Source organism: Rhinatrema bivittatum, chromosome 2 (assembly GCF_901001135.1).
Source record: "Rhinatrema bivittatum chromosome 2, aRhiBiv1.1, whole genome shotgun sequence".
Lineage (NCBI taxonomy): Eukaryota > Metazoa > Chordata > Amphibia > Gymnophiona > Rhinatrematidae > Rhinatrema > Rhinatrema bivittatum.
This window is the reverse complement of record NC_042616.1, coordinates 471197951-471214666: the sequence shown is the minus strand read 5'-3', so window position 1 is coordinate 471214666 and position 16716 is coordinate 471197951.

The window sequence follows — 16716 nt, the reverse complement described above, 5'->3', positions numbered from 1 at the left end:
ATTTAAATGTCTGCAACTTTATTTAAACCTGTGGACTAACATCCACTCCCCGCATCCAGGAACCGTCACTCTCTGGTATACCAAGAATAAGCCATATCTAAACCGATTCTACTTCTATCAAACTAAACCTTTTAAACCGGTACAGTACGATATTCAAAGAATACCCAATTCTTCAGGTGTCACATAACAGAGAATATCCTCAAATGTCTATTCTTTAAATGTAACACTTTCCTTTAATTTCTTTGGATGAAAGCTCTGGAAATGCAATGTAGTATTGCGATCCGTGGGTTTAGTATACACTGAAAAAACCAGTATACCATCCTTTACTGTAATCATCATATCCAAAAAAGGCAACTGCACTACACTTGATTGAAAAGTAAACTGCAAATGTGGATCACACTGGTTTACATATTGAGTGAATTGACCGAGGGCTTCTTCAAGGCCTTCCCAAATAAAAAACACATCATCGATGTATCTTTTAAAAAATGGGATATGTGTAAAATATTGAGATGTATAAATAAATTTATCTTCAAAAATCCCTACATAGAGACATGCCAGTTCACAGGTTTAATAAAGTTGTAAACATTTAAAATGGATTCACGGGGCACGGCTGTGATTGGTAGAGCGATATTTAAAAGAACGTGGCTACTTCCTGGTAGCAGTCCGTTTGAGCAGAGCGTGCTGATGCGGAACAAGTCAAGCCGTTGCGTTTAAGTGATATGTAAGAGGAAGGTCCGCTTGCTGGTTCAAGCACAAGGTATGTTAATGCTAAGGTTGTAGGCACAGGTTTGAAGAGCCGAACTTTGATAATGTAGCATAAGAATGTCTTAATAAGGTTGTTGCGGTAGAGGGACATGTATAATATATATTATGGCATTATATGTTTACAGAAGATGAAGGGAAGATATATGTAAAGAAGATTGGTAGTGCCGCGAATACCATCAGTGTTGACGGAATGCAAGAAGATAAAAGTGAACGGAGTGCATTTGTTCACTTGGATTAGTGGATGTGGTTAGTCAATGTTTCAGTACGGCGGGGGAGTCTACTGACTCTGTAAAGATTATGTTATAAAATATGAATATACTTGAATTGATAAAATTATTTTATTTATGTATCGATTTAGGAGCTTCGGCTAGACGTGGGAAGGTATATTAAGGAGTAGGGTCACAAGAAGAACGAGGGTGATCATTATGAGCACGGTTATCGGGAGGTGCAATAACCAACTTCAACGTGATTAATTAATACGTTCATGAACATATCCCTGAGGAAGTCTGCTACGGCGGACGAAACGAGATCGTCGTCGGGTGATTGATCATATAAATAGATTCCAATTTTACACGTGTTATACACTGAGAGGGAGTGCGTTGTATACTATATGAAATGGTTACAAGAAATGTATTGATATATTAATCATGTTGAGGTATTTTTTATGTTAGTGAACTGTATGCGTATGATTAGTATGAATGGGGGTAACGAATGAGTGAGTGGTTTTTACTATAGATTGTCTAGCTAGGAGTTCCTATGTATTAGAGGAGGATGATTCATATGAAAAGTGTTTAATAAAAAAGTCTTACTTGTAGAATATAATATTTTGTATAGGACCTCTGATTGCATATTTCACTTCTGATTTAGACAGAGGCACTGCACTATTTTAGTGTACCTATCAGAGCTACATAGAGACATGCTACTGAGGGGGCTAAGGGAGAGCCCATTGGAATCCCTTTGATTTGTGTAAACAAATGCTCCTTGAAATGAAAATAAAATTGAGTAATAATGATCTCTGCTAACTGACTGATCACTGCTTTTCTAGATGCTCTTATGCCTGTTTTACTTAAAGAGATGTTGATTATAGAAAGAGCTTCCTGTTGGGGTATGTTTGTATAGAGTGCCGTGATATCAGCTGTCACCATCTTAGACCCACATTTGATCTTACTTATATGACCTGAACTACCTATAAAATCTGTGGTATCTCTGACATAAGACTTAATATCTTTAACCAAAGGTTGTAATATTTGGTCAATAAATTTTGCTGCATTTTCAAACACGGAACCTCTGCCTGAAACAATAGGCCGTCCAGGGGGTTTCGCTAAAGATTTGTGTATCTTTGGAACAAAATATATATATGGAGTAGTAAATGACTCGATATATAAATATTTAGCTTCTTTGTGTGAAATCACACTCTGTTCCTTCGCTCTAGTGACGATCTGATTAATGTTAATCATAATATCGTGTCCCGGATCTTCTATTATCTTATTGTAGAACTCCGTGTTATTCAACTGTGACCATGCTTCAGCTTCATAATCCTGGGTGTCCATTATGACTAACGCACCCCCCTTATCAGCCCCTTGTATAATAATATCAGTGTCCACCCGTAATTGGTGGATGATATCCATGTCCTGTCGAGATGTGTTAAATTTTAACCATTCTTTCTGTTCCTCAATACAGCTTATGTCACGGATTACCATAGTCTCAAATGCCACAAGAAGGGGATGAGGTGGCTCTGTCGGAACCCATTTAGAAGGTTTATATAGTTTATCCCTGGCATCCATCGAAGATGGTCCAAAGAAATCCCTAAGTCTCAAACGCCTAAAAAATTTGTGTATTTCAATCTGAGTGGAAAAGCTGTTGTATCTATTGACAGGGATAAAGGACAACCCCTTGCCCAATAGATTCAATGTGGACTCCCCAAAATTTTTTGAAGACAAATTAACTACATTGTTCTTCTGATCTATATCATTTGGTTGTCTAACCTGATTTTTAACGACGAAAATTATATGGCTCCCTGTGACCATAAGTTTTTCTGGACTTGTAATTATGATCCCCTCGAGAGCCTCTACCCCTTGCTGCTGTATGATCTATATTGCCACGATTCTCTTCATGATGCACTACTGGAGTTTTAAACCTAACCTGCCTCGCACTATCTTTTTCCTGTACATTCTCATCTCCTTCGGAAGAATCCTCCGAAGATGATGAGAAATTACCCTTGTGTTTGTATCTGTATGCTTTACGAATTTGCATCCACGGATAGACATAGCCAGTAGTATAATCTTTCTCATCTCTTTCAAACTTCGAAAGCTTCATCTGTTTGATCTCGTTACGATATTCTTCTAACTGTTTCTGGTGTTCTTCTAACTGAGAGCTAAACATTTCTATAGAGAAGGTGGTTTGTAGCTTAGAGGCTTCTGATTCTATTTCTTTGTGTATGACCTCTAGTTGGGATTTAACATTGGCTACAATTAAAATCATTAAATCATGGCTACATTTATTTAATATAGAATTCCATCGTTCTACAAAAATTTCATCATTTGGAAAAAGGTGGGGTTCCTTATTCATTCGGAGGCCCCTCGGTATACGACTACAATGTACATATTCTCCCAACGTTGCTGCATGTAATTCCATGCGTATGTTTACGTTTAGATTTCACAAACGTATTCCAATCACCCTCACTATTCTGAACGCCAACGGTTTTATCAAATAACCTAAACCCGGCAATGATGTCCGCTGAATCTTGGTCTGAATAACTATACATTTTATACTATGCTCTATGTGGGTCAGTCACGGGGTACTAACTCTCTAAAAAACCCCTGCACATAGGGGAAACCTAAATAGGTACACTAAAATAGTGCAGTGCCTCTGTCTAAATCAGAAGTGAAATATGCAATCAGAGGTCCTATACAAAATATTATATTCTACAAGTAAGACTTTTTTATTAAACACTTTTCATATGAATCATCCTCCTCTAATACATAGGAACTCCTAGCTAGACAATCTATAGTAAAAACCACTCACTCATTCGTTACCCCCATTCATACTAATCATACGCATACAGTTCACTAACATAAAAAATACCTCAACATGATTAATATATCAATAAATTTCTTGTAACCATTTCATATAGTATACAACGCACTCCCTCTCAGTGTATATCAGAGCTAAGCATTTTCTAATGCAGCCAGTTGCCACTCTCACTCAGTACTCTGATGACGCTGTACGATTTATACCTTAAGCACGCGACGTGCCATGGTCTTTCTTTGCGGGTGTTGTCCGGGGAGGTGGCTTTATTCAGAGCTAGTCTGAGTGTCTCAAATCTATTTAATTGCTAGCTACTTTGATAGAATTTTCCATTGAAAAATATATTTGTTTGTTTTTGCTGCAGTGCCAGCCAGGCTTTTTTTGACTGCACTTTTTTTTTTTTTAACTCAGATTGTCTCTCCGTCTCTTCCACTGAGACAAGCTGCCATCAGTGGGATTTTGCTTCTTATCTTACCCTCCTGGGGTAGGATGGTGCAGGCACAGGCAAGGTGTGGGCGGGAGATAGTGTGAGTTGGTATTTTCAAACAAGAAGCACATCACTAGGAATTGTGCTTCCTTAGGCTTCCAGTCAAGTCTTTTCTCTACTGTTTCATTTTTTTTTTTGCACACAGAGCAGTCTCAGTTGTAGTGTACATCAAGGCACTGCACCATGCATCTGTGGGCAGTTTTCCAGACTCACATATATTGGTACAGCAGTGCTCTTTTAAGCCAAATCCCTAGTAGGCCTTTTTTGGAGTTAAAAGTTTGTTGTGTACACATACAGCGGTCTCAGTTGTAGTGTACATCAAGGCACTGCACCATGCATCTGTGGGCAGTTTTCCAGACTCACATATATTGGTACAGAAGTGCTCTTTTAAGCCAAATCCCCAGTAGGCCTCTTTTGTAGTTAAAAGTTTGTTGTGTGCACATACAGTGGTCTCAGTTGTAGTGTACATCAAGGTACTGCACTGCATCTGTGGGCAGTTTTCCAGACTCACATATATTGGTACAGAGGTGTTCATTCACCAATAAAGAAATAATTCTTTTAATTGAAATCCCTAGTAGGCAGTGACATTAAATCCATGATGTCAGGGAAAACTAGACGAGTGATTGGGACTGGCAGAGGAGGCACTTCAAAAGGCAATGCCAGTCCCCCATTGAAATTAAAAAGGGAACTGTTCCAATCTAAAATCTATGGAGGGGCAGGCAGTTCCATCCGGAAAAAAATGAAATTTAAGGATGATGCACTGCCACCACCTGTTTCTGACCCTGTAGTTTTGGAGGTGAGGGAAGGGGAATCTGAGTCATGCAAGACAAAAGGGCAAGACCCAAAAGCAGCAGTGCGACAACTAGGGATGTGCAGCAGGGACGGATTCATCCCAATCGGTATTCGTGGGGAGCCAAATCCATTGCATCTGTTCTTGGGGGACCCTGATCCGTTCATTAGTTACATATGTATTTGTTTCCCCAAAAAAACCCAATCCCAACCCTTTAAATTTAATTAACTACAACCCCCCACCCTCCTCACCCCCCCCCCCCCCCAAGACTTACCAAAAGTCCCTGGTATTCCAGCGGGGTCCTGGCGCGATCTCCTGCACTCAGGCTGTCGGCTGCCGGTATTCAAAATGGCACTGATAGCCTTTGTCCTCACTATGTCACAGGGGCTACTGGTGCCATTGGTCGGCCCCGTCACATGGTAGGAGCAGTGGAAGGCCGGCACCATCTTGTGCTCCTACTATGTGACAGGGGCAAACCAATGACACAGGTAGACCCTGTAACATAGTAAGGGCAAAGGCTATCGGCACTATTTTGAATACTGGCAGCCGATGGCCCGAGGGCAAGAGATTGCTCCTGGACCCCCGCTGGACCACCAGGGTCTTTTGGCAAGTCTTTGTTAGATACGTTGTATTCGTGGGGGTTCGCCATACATTTCGTGACCCCATGAATACAACAAATAGGGACATATACGTTGCGGATTGCCAATACATTGAAAACGAATGCAAACCCCTAGCGACAACAGATGACTTAGTGCTGAAAATGTAGCGCAAGCACTGTTTGCTTCTGATTCCAATGATGAATCATCTTGTGTGGGATTCTCATAATCAGAAATGGAAGAAATAATAGCTGAAGAAGGTTTAGGAGGATTAGTTAGTTCTGTCTTAGCCTCCACCTCAGTGCAGCAGGGGAGAGATGAAACTGATGATGAGGAGGAGGAAGAGCAGTCAGCGCAGGCACAGAGTGTGACTGATGCCCATGGCATTGCTTCTCAGGGTGCACCCACTACTTCAACTCCAATGACAGCATCCACACCAAAGGCTATAGAGAAGGGATCACGAAAGAAATATGTGATCTGGAGCCACTTTAAAGTGATGGAGGACCCACATTTTGCTCATTGTAATTACTGTGCCAGGGCTATTAGCAGAGGCAAGCAAATGGGACATCTAACTAATTTTGGCATTATGCATCATATGAAGAAGCAACACCCAACAGTAGTGACATCTGGGGATGGTGGTAGTACCAGTCAGGGGACTCCTTTTTCCAGGCAGTGTAAAGTGGTTGAAATGGAGCAGAGTCACCACATGCCCTCAGCCCCTTCTAGCAGTTAGGTGGCAGGCCAGCAGCCCCCTGCCATGTGTCAGAAGTGAAAACCTACCATGGAGGAAATGGGGTGGTGTTTGATAATGCTATCCCAGGGAGGGAGGCAGGCTGCCTCAAAGGTTGTAACCAGGAGCATCGAGGAAATGATTGCCCATAATGACCAGCCCTTGCAGTTAGTGGAGAATGTGGGTTTCAAGCATTTGCTGAAGGTCTTAGATCCAAATTACAAAGTCCCCTCCAGAACCACATTTAGCAGAAAGGTCATCCCCATGCTGTACAACCAGTGTCACAGTCACATCCAAGCACTGCTAGCTAAGGCATAGGGGAGTGTGCATTTCACCTGCGATATCTGGACCACCATGAATGCTGCACACTCTTACTTCTCCCTGACAGCACACTGGTGGGACCTGTCTGAGGCAGGAGCAGGCAGCAGCTCTATTTGTGAACAAGTATCAGGCTGGAGGTGGGATTTACTGCACAACCACCTGACGGACAAGGCCCATACCTCAGCCAATATTCTAGCATGTATCAGTCCCTCATGAGAGGCTTCTACGAAAACTAAAAAGTTATGGGATAGGAGGCGATGTCCTTTCGTGGATTACAAGCTGGTTAAAAGACAGGAAACAGAAAGTAGGATTAAAGGTTCAATTTTCCCAGTGGAAAAGGGTAAACAATGGAGTGCCTCAGGGATATGTACTTGGACCGGTGCTTTTCAATATATATATAAATGATCTGGAAAGGAATACGACGAGTGAGGTTATCAAATTTGCAGATGATACAAAATTATTCAGAGTAGTTAAATCACAAGCAGACTGTGATACATTGCTGGAGGACCTTGCAAGACTTGAAGATTGGGCATCCAAATGGCAGATGAAATTTAATGTGGACAAGTGCAAGGTGTTGCATATAGGGAAAAATAACAGTTGCTGTAGTTGCACGATGTTAGGTTCCATATTAGGAGCTACCACCCAGGAAAAAGATCTAGGCATCATAGTGGATAATACTTTAAAATTGTCAGCTCAGTGTGCTGCAGCAGTCAAAAAAGCAAATAGAATGTTAGGAATTATTAGGAAGGGAATGGTTAATAGAACGGAAAATGTCATAATGCCTCTATATCGCTCCACGGTGAGACCACACCTTGAATACTGTGTACAATTCTGGTCGCCGCATCTCAAAAAAGATATAGTTGCGATGGAGAAGGTACAGAGAAGGGCAACCAAAATGATAAAGGGGATGGAACAGCTTCCCTATGAGGAAAGGCTGAAGAGGTTAGGGCTGTTCAGCTTGGAGAAGAGACGGCTGAGGGGGGATATGATAGAGGTCTTTAAGATCATAAGAGGTCTTGAATGAGTAGATGTGACTCGGTTATTTTCACTTTCGAATAATAGAAGGACTAGGGGGCATTCCATAAAGTTAGCAAGTAGCACATTTAAGACTAATCGGAGAAAATTCTTTTTCACTCAATGCACAATAAAGCTCTGGAATTTGTTGCCAGAGTATGTGGTTAGTGCAGTTAGTGTAGCTGGGTTCAAAAAAGGTTTGGATAAGTTCTTGGAGGAGAAGTCCATTAATGGCTATTAATCAATTTTACTTAGGGAATAGCCACTGCTATTAATTGCATCAGTAGCATGGGATCTTCTTAGTGTTTGGGTAATTGCCAGGTTCTTGTGGCCTGGTTTGGCCTCTGTTGGAAACAGGATGCTGGGCTTGATGGACCCTTGGTCTGACCCAGCATGGCAATTTCTTATGTTCTTTTGTTCTTACAGATGCTGGCGGGCTTGCAGCTACACCAGCGAGACAGGAATCTTCAGGCAGATTTCTTTGTCACAGACAATCATGCAAACATATTAAAGGCAATATGAGACGGGCGCTTTCAGAACATCCGATGTTTTGCATACATTTTGAAGCTGTGGTGTGTTTTTGACACTCTCGCTGCTGCTTTGCACCTCTATTAAAGTACTCTTGCCACTCCTGGTACTCCTTTGCCCCTTTACAGTGCCTTAGGCTATTCATGCCACTTTGGTGCCACTTTGCCACAGTCTAAGTTCCATGTAGCTCTTTTCTCGTTCTGATGATTGCTCCCCAGAAGTTTCATCAGAATTGATAAGAAAACCTCAATTCTGCAACCAAAAATAGGCTGTAAATTCTTCCCCCATTGACTTTAATGAGAAAATGGACAATGAATAAAACTAATTAATGAATTGGTTTTCCCACCTATGAAACTAATCCAACAAATTTGGGTCCCAACAAAACGAAAACCGAATTGAAACAAATGTTTTCCTTCTGCACATCCCTAGTCAGTATGACCAAAAGATGACTGCACAAACTGGTGGACTAATTGGTAAAACAGTGAATTTCTTTCATGCGATCATGTTTTAAAATCTACTTACCTGCACCCGATAAATTTGACAAAGTCCGAAGGAAGATATCTAAAGTACATTTGCTTGAGTATTGGCTTAAAATTAGGAGCACAAATACATGCAGTAAGTGCATTATAAATCATATGGGGCGGATTTTAAAAGCCCTGCTCGCGTAAATCCGCCTGGATTTATGCGAGCAGGGCCTTGCACGCCGGCGCGCCTATTTTCCATAGGCCTGCCAGCGCGCGCAGAGCCCCGGGACTCGCGTAAGTCCCGGGGTTTTTTGTCGGGGGTGTGTCGGGGGCGTGCCGGGGGCGGGGCCGATCGACGCAACGTTTTGGGGCGGGACGTGGCATTTCGGGTGTGGGCTCGGGGGCGTGGTTTCGGCCCGGGGCAGTCCGGGGGCGTGACCGCGCCCTCCGGAACCGCCCCCGGGTCACGTCTCGGCGCGCTAGTGGCCCGCTGGCGCGTGAGGATTTACTTCTTCCTCCGGGAGGCGTAAATCCCCGGACAAAGGTAGGGGGGGGTTTAGATAGGGCTGGGGGGGTGGGTTAGGTAGAGGAAGGGAGGGGAAGGTGAGGGGAGGGCGAAAGAGAGTTCTCTCCGAGGCCGCTCTGATTTCGGAGCGGCCTCGGAGGGAACGGAGGCAGGCTGCGCGGCTCGGCGCGCACCGGCTGCCCAAAATCGGCAGCCTTGCGCGCGCCGATCCTGGATTTTAGCAGATATGCGCGGCTACGCGAGTATCTACTAAAATCCAGCGTACTTTTGTTTGCGCCTGGAGCGCGAACAAAAGTACGTGAACGCGCCGTTTTTCAAAATCTACCCCTATGTGTGCAACTACATGAATGATTAAAAATCTCAGCATATGTCCGCTTGCGTGCCCATGTGTTTGGGTGCCCATGTGCTTGTTTTAAGGATACCGTCCCTGTGTGCATTAACAGCCTGATTTTCAAAAGCATTTACTAACTTAAAAATGGGTTTTATATGTGAAAATGCACTTTATCCATGTAAGTGGGCTTTCAAAAATTGCTACAATATATGCCAGTGAATTGTCCATATGATTTATTGGAGTATGTGAACTTTATGCATATAAATGGATTTTGAAAATTGCTTTGATAGTATGTTTCATTTATACATTTTTCTCTGAAAATTCACACGTAAATGAGTGCTATCATGAGGCTCAGAGGCAGACAAATGCTGTCATATAGAGGAATTTTGGCCTAATGCAAAGCCACTTCAGTGCCTGGAAAAATAGGGGGATCTACCTCACAGACCCACTAAATTCTATGACATTTTCTTAGCCTTCTCCATGCTCTAGTGATGTGCAGTCATTTGAAACATAAGAACATCAGATATGCCATACTGGGTCAGACCATGGGTCCATCAAGCCCAGCATTCTGTTTCCAACAGTGGCCAATCCAGGTCACAAGTACCTGGCAAGTACTCAAACAAATGTGTCAAATTAGGAAATTTTTGTCTCATTTATAATCCCCCAAAATGAATATAGAGCACCACCAGAAATGATGAAAAATTTTGTTTTCATTCATTTTCATTTCCCATTATATTCTATTCACCAAGCAAAACTGCTGCAGCCAGCTTGCTTTTTTTTCTGCTCATGGTGACTTAGAACCAACCAGTGATTTCACAGTGACCCCAGTGAGACTGGAGCTGGGATGGGAAGGAATAGGAAAGAAGCTAGCAAGTAGGTCCAATCAAGTTCTAGCAGTTTTTATCTCGTTTATCCTAGCTTGGACTTGATAGATTGATGCTGACTTCCTCTTTATTTTACATTCCACTGAAAGAAGCTTTAAAAATATACAGGCACCATTTTAAATTCACTTCTCTTCTGTATTTCATAGAGAAAGTTTGTGTGTTTCTTAGCCAAAGAAAAACCTTTCAAAAAAAGCAGATTTTGAAATTAAGTAGTGAAAGAAGAATTTGGGCAAAGAGGCATTGCAGTTCTGACTGTTCCCTGGGAGAGTGTAGTGGAGAGAGAAACAGTGAACAGGAGCGTGTGAAAGTGTCTCTTTGTCTCATGCTCTGCAGTATAAATTCTAATCTTCAACAGGCTGTTTCTGTTTCTTGTTTCTTGTCTGTTTCTTCTCTGCCTCAGACTTTGTGTATGTCTGTGTGAAAGGTGTCAGCTTTTACATAGTGGGGTGGATTTTAAAAGCCCTGCTCGCGTAAATCTGCCCGGATTTACACGAGCAGGGCCTTGCGCGCCGGCGCGCCTATTTTCCATAGGCCTGCCGGCACGCGCAGAGCCCCGGGACTCGCGTAAGTCCCGGGGTTTTTCGAGGGGGCGTGTCGGGGGCGGGGCCGATCAGCACGGCGTTTTGGAGGCGGGACGTGGTGTTTCGGGGGCGGACCCGGGGGTGTGGTTTCGGGCCGGGGTGGTCCGGGGGCGTGGCCACGACTTACGGAACCGCCCCCGGATCGCGTCTCCGTGTGCCAGCAGCCCGCTGGCGCGCGTGGATTTACATCTCCCTCCGGGAGGCATAAATCCAGGGATAAAGGTAGGGGGGGGTTTAGATAGGGCCGGGGGGTGGGTTAGGTAGAGGAAGGGAGGGGAAGGTGAGGGGAGGGCGAAAGGGAGTTCCCTCTGAGGCCGCTCCGATTTCAGAGCGGCCTTGGAGGGAACGGAGACAGACTGCGCGGCTCGGCGCGCGCCGGCTGCCCAAAATCGGCAGCCTTGCGCGCGCCGATCCAGGATTTTAGCAGATACACGCGGCTATGCGCGTATCTACTAAAACCCAGCGTACTTTTGTTTGCGCCTGGTGCGCCAACAAAAGTACGTGAAGGCGCATTTTTTTAAAATCTACCCCAGTATGTGTGTGTGTGTGTGTGTATGTGCCAATTTTGCATACACAGTAAGAGCTTCTGGGTATACTATTGTACTTAATTACACTACATAGGCATAGCCACCAAGCAGTGTATACCATTGTCAAACTTTGTAATTCTGCTTGCTAAACAGTACACTGCAGTCTGGTGACTTGTATGCATCTGTGACACTCAGTATTATAGTAGTACTGGTGAAAATACTGCAGTACTTTAATAAAATATATGGTGACTTCAAAAACCCATTATTCTTCTTCTTGTATTAGTCTTTACACTATATTTTGGGATTTTGACACCTTGTTGAGTTGCTCTGCACCTTATGTTTCTAATTTTAGATGCCAGACCTGCTACTGCTGCTTCAAGCATCTCTTGGTTCCTTTGAGTTGCTCTGCCTCTGCTCTAACTGCCTTTGAGCTTCTTTTCAAAATTCCCTTATGGGATTTGCTGACTGTTGGTCTTGCAGTGACAATCGGATGCCTTGCACACTTGCTGAACTACTCATGGATCCTTGGACTGATCATTCCATTCCTGGTTCTCCTTTGCCCCCTCTTTTCGTGCCTTACATTTTTTATCCCATTCTTCTTGCTGACTCAGTCCTCATGCGGTTTCTTCGGGTGTTGATGCCACTCTTCTTTGCTATGTCACCCTGCACCTAGCATTTGTGGTTTTAAATGCCAGTGCTGCAGCCACTGCTTCAAGCCTTTCTTGGTTCCTTTGAATGGTTCTGCCTCTGCTTCAGCTATTTGAGGATCTATTCAAATTCTTTTATGGTACTACTACTTGTTGACTACTGGCTTTGCCTTGACAATACAAAGCTTTACACAGACCTTACCTAGTTACCTTTAATGGCTTCATGTTTTCTTGGAATTTTCCTCAGACTTCCTACCTTTACTAAGTGATTATCAGCCTTATCTGATATTTTGCCTTTGATGGTTTATACCACAGCAAAAGGGAAGACCAACTCCAAGCTTTAACCCCCAGCACCTTCCTCAAATAATGCCATAGGGAAACTACATCAGGAATCGTTCAGGGAGTGTCCTTTAGCTTTTCCCTGTTCAGAGATAGTAAGTTTCTCATTTTCTGGCTTCTAGATGGTTCATTTAGTTTTTTTGCCTTATACAAATGCAGATCTGAGGCCCGATTTGCATATCAAGACCTAGAGGCCTGCTCCAGTGATTTCCTCTTGGTTTTCTCTGCCAAGGGCTTTGTGCCAATTTGTTTTTTTTGCTCCACTTACACATCATTTGGAGCTATGGGGTGTCCTTGCCACTGTGAGTAGCTGCTTTGACCCTCTATCAGTGCATTGGGGGTTTTTCCTGCCACTTTTGCTGCTTAATTCCTCCTTCATTGTTCCTTAAGTTGTTCATGCTACTCTTGGTGCTGCTTTTCAACTTTTAGGAGTTAATTTTCAAAGGAGTTACACCTGCAAATGTAGCATACTATTATAGCAATTTTTCAAAAGCCATTTACATGTGTAAAGTGCACTTACATGAGTAAATCCTATGGACAATTCAATGGCACATATTGTAGCAGTTTTTAAAAGCCAGATTAAGGGGACTACCCTGCAAGACTAGAAGGGGGTTTTAACCACAAGTGTAGTTATAGTAAACCTGTGCCATTAGAGAGGGCACTGATAAGGAAGTGTTGCAACACATGGAAAATATGAAGGGTCAAAATATGCTGAAGATAGAAGTTGTTGAAGAAAAAGGGGATGATTAACACAGTTCCTTAGAGTTCTGACGACATGTTTATACTAGTATATTATCCTTCCCCAGGCAAACTAAGGGGGTCATTTATCAAATTGCTTTATGGCATTTTTGCATGCGAAAATGCCATAATGCATGGTGCGATGCAAACTTGGAAAAGGGGAGGAGTTTGGGGTGGGATTTCTGGCCAAGTGGGCTGACTTTGCGAAGCCATATCACACAGTTTTAACATGGGAAATAACTACACCTTTTTCATTTGTGTTAAGCTGTTTGATATGGCTTTATCACACTTTGCATTTTCACTTTTTTAAAGAGAGAGAGAGATTAGCTATAAGGCCCTTATAGTATGTAGGTATTTATACCTCTATATGAGGCCCACCTCGAGGTGAGTTTTAGGTAGTAGTATAAGGGTTAGGGACCACTTTGACCTTCAGAGTGAGGAAACTCACACAAAGATGAGGTTTGTACAATGTTCTCTCAACCTAGGTTGATGTACTCTCTACCTGGGTAACATCTCTCTCTCTCTCTCTCTCTCTCTCTCTCTCTCTCTCTCTCTCACAGTGGTTGTAGGTAGGAATTGCAACAATTGTGGTACTTACCACAAAGTGTGAAAAAGTTATTGCACTCTGTGGTAATACCTATGTGAAGTGTTAAGATAACACACTTAGTGCTAAACAGGCTATTACCATAAAACACACCCCTTTTCCTATCACATGCGATATTTACTGCATTTTGATAAATAAAGGCCTAAGATTGCAGAAGAAAGCCCCCTATAGGCCAGACAACACCTTATCACCTCTGGACCTCACAGTCCTGCATCTCCTCTAAGGTGGTATAAATGAGGCCTGACAGATAGACTTAGCAGCAATAAAGTCTTCAAGGTGCTTTCAGTCATCTTGCCACTCACATGAAATTCTGGAAAGCCCACCAAAGACAGATTGATTTTTAACATCACTAACTTTTCTATCAAGTCTGGCACCAGCCTTGAACAATGAGTGCTCATGATGTCCCTTACCATTGAGAAGACACATTCTCTGGGCATGCTGGGTTGGTAAGTAGGAAAGATAGTGCTTAGCCACATTGGCTAGGTCTGGCCAGACAGCAGACTTGTGTGCTGAATATGCGAGTGCATCTGTGTCCATGTCCTTGATGGGCTCTGTGAGATACCATGTAACAGAAATTTCTGCTGCTGTCTCTTTTTGCTGGAATGGGCCGGAACTCTCTTTTGCCAGATGCAATTGCTATAGCCTGTGTCAGGAGAGATGATTCTTTGTGGGTAACATGGCTTTGCTTATTCAGATGGGGAAGGAAGTGGCAGTTGACAGAGTGCTGCATACTCTTGCACTTCTCTCTGAGGTTGCCACTCTTTCTATTGTCACATCTTCTGCGTCTGGCGCTCCTGTTCATGAACCCCACCTACCAGCATCTCCTTCATGTATGTAAGAAGCTAAGACTGGAGTCAAAACTGTCTTTTACCTATAGATCACAAAGTGTGGCAAAGATGTATGTACTGTTTTTGTCAGAGATTTTAGTCTGTCTTGCACCTGCTGCTACAAAGAGTCCAGAAACTACAACACCTCTGTTTCCATTCCCACTTGCTCATGTAAACCCTGTACCTTCTGTAATGGGTTCAGACATTAGGTATTTGCCTTGCGTATCTGGATCACACAAACACACTAAGAAAATAATTATACCTGAGTACAGCATATGTAAAAGTATGAAAAGCTATATTTTTCTATATAATATATGCTTAAACCAATACTTATGAGAACGCTTGGGAACAAATAACAAAAAAAAAACAGATTATAATATGGTACCAGAGATTCTGGGTCTTTTATCTCAGTTTAGATCTTGTTAGAAGTCCCACCCATCCCACCTTATGTTCTTATGTCCTTGGCTTGCGCATGTTCTAACTCCTGAAGTTTTTGCCAAAATAACAGATAAGGAAAAACTATTGGACTGTCCTGAAAATGGTGGATTTCTTGTGGTTTGTATACTACCTGTAATCACCATTTTGTCTCTTTCATATGTGAAACTTCTTGCTCTTGCATTTTCTCTGAACCTAACATACTCTATAAGATACCTCAAAATAATAACCAAACTTAGCATAGGTATTACCAGTTTCAATGTAAATAAAGTCAAATCATTTAACTATTGTCTCAGAGAATAAGCAAAGCACTAGTGAGAAATATAAAAGTTCTGGGTAGTTGCCAAGTTTTTCAACTCTCAGCAATAGTAGAGCTGCTTAGTGCTATGGATACAAAACCTTTAACTATCTCCTGGCTCACTCTAAGTGGTCTTCTTATACTTTCAGTTAAGTCTTCTCTCCATTTGGTGTGTGTGTGACCTTGAAACTTGAAGATTTCAAGTTAGGGAAGGTAGGGAAAGAAGCTGTGGAGGATAAGGGCATCTGTGGGTGAAGCAGTGAAGGGAGCATGGGGAGGGGCTACCTAGTAGCCCAAAAGCTTCTAGTTTACTGTATGTCTGCATTATCTTTCTTTTAAAGTAAGCTATGTGCTGATCTTGCACATATTCATTTATTTATTTATTTATTTATTTAAAAACTTTTCTATACTGTCGCTAAGTTATGTACCATCGCAACGGTTCACAAATAGGCACAAATAATGTATATATAGGTGGGTATCGTACATTCTAACAAGTGCCAGCTACAAACGGTAACAATATCATTAATTTTTGGGTAGTGATGAAATAGTTGTGGGAAGGTTTATTGTGGTACTTTCCTTTGGTCTGTTTCTCTACTGTACTATGTATTTATAATATTGTGGTGCCATTTATTTTGGCTTGCGATTTCCTGTATTTTTCGTCTTCTCTCTCCCTCTCTACCCCACTGTTTCTTTTGGAAAGGCTTGCTTAAAGAGCCATGTCTTTAAGGTTTTTTTAAAGGATTTGATGTCACTCTGTAATCTTAGTCCAGTGGGCATTGTGTTCCATAGAAAGGGCCCTGCCAGTGATAAAGCCCTTTCTCTTACTTGTGTTAGTTTAGCTGATTTTACTGTGGGGATTGTTAGTAGTGCCTTGTTAGCCGAACGAAGGTTCCTTTGCGGTACATGGACTCTTAGAGCTGTATTTAGCCAGTCAGCTTCTTTATCATATATTAGTTTGTGTATTGTGCATAAGGCTTTGTACTTGATCCTGTATTCAATTGGTAGCCAATGTAGTTCTGCTAAAGTTTCAGTTATATGGTCCCTTCTTTTTTTTCCTGTTAAAATTCTGGCTGCAGTGTTCTGGAGTATTTGCAGTGGTCTGATTGATGAGGTGGGGAGTCCCAGTAAGAGTGCATTACAGTAATCAGTACTGGCGAAAACAAGTGTCTGTAGGATTGTTCTGAAGTGGTCAGGTGTGAGTAACAGTTTCAATCTTTTCAGTATCATGAGTTTTGCATAGCCTTCCCTTACTTTTAA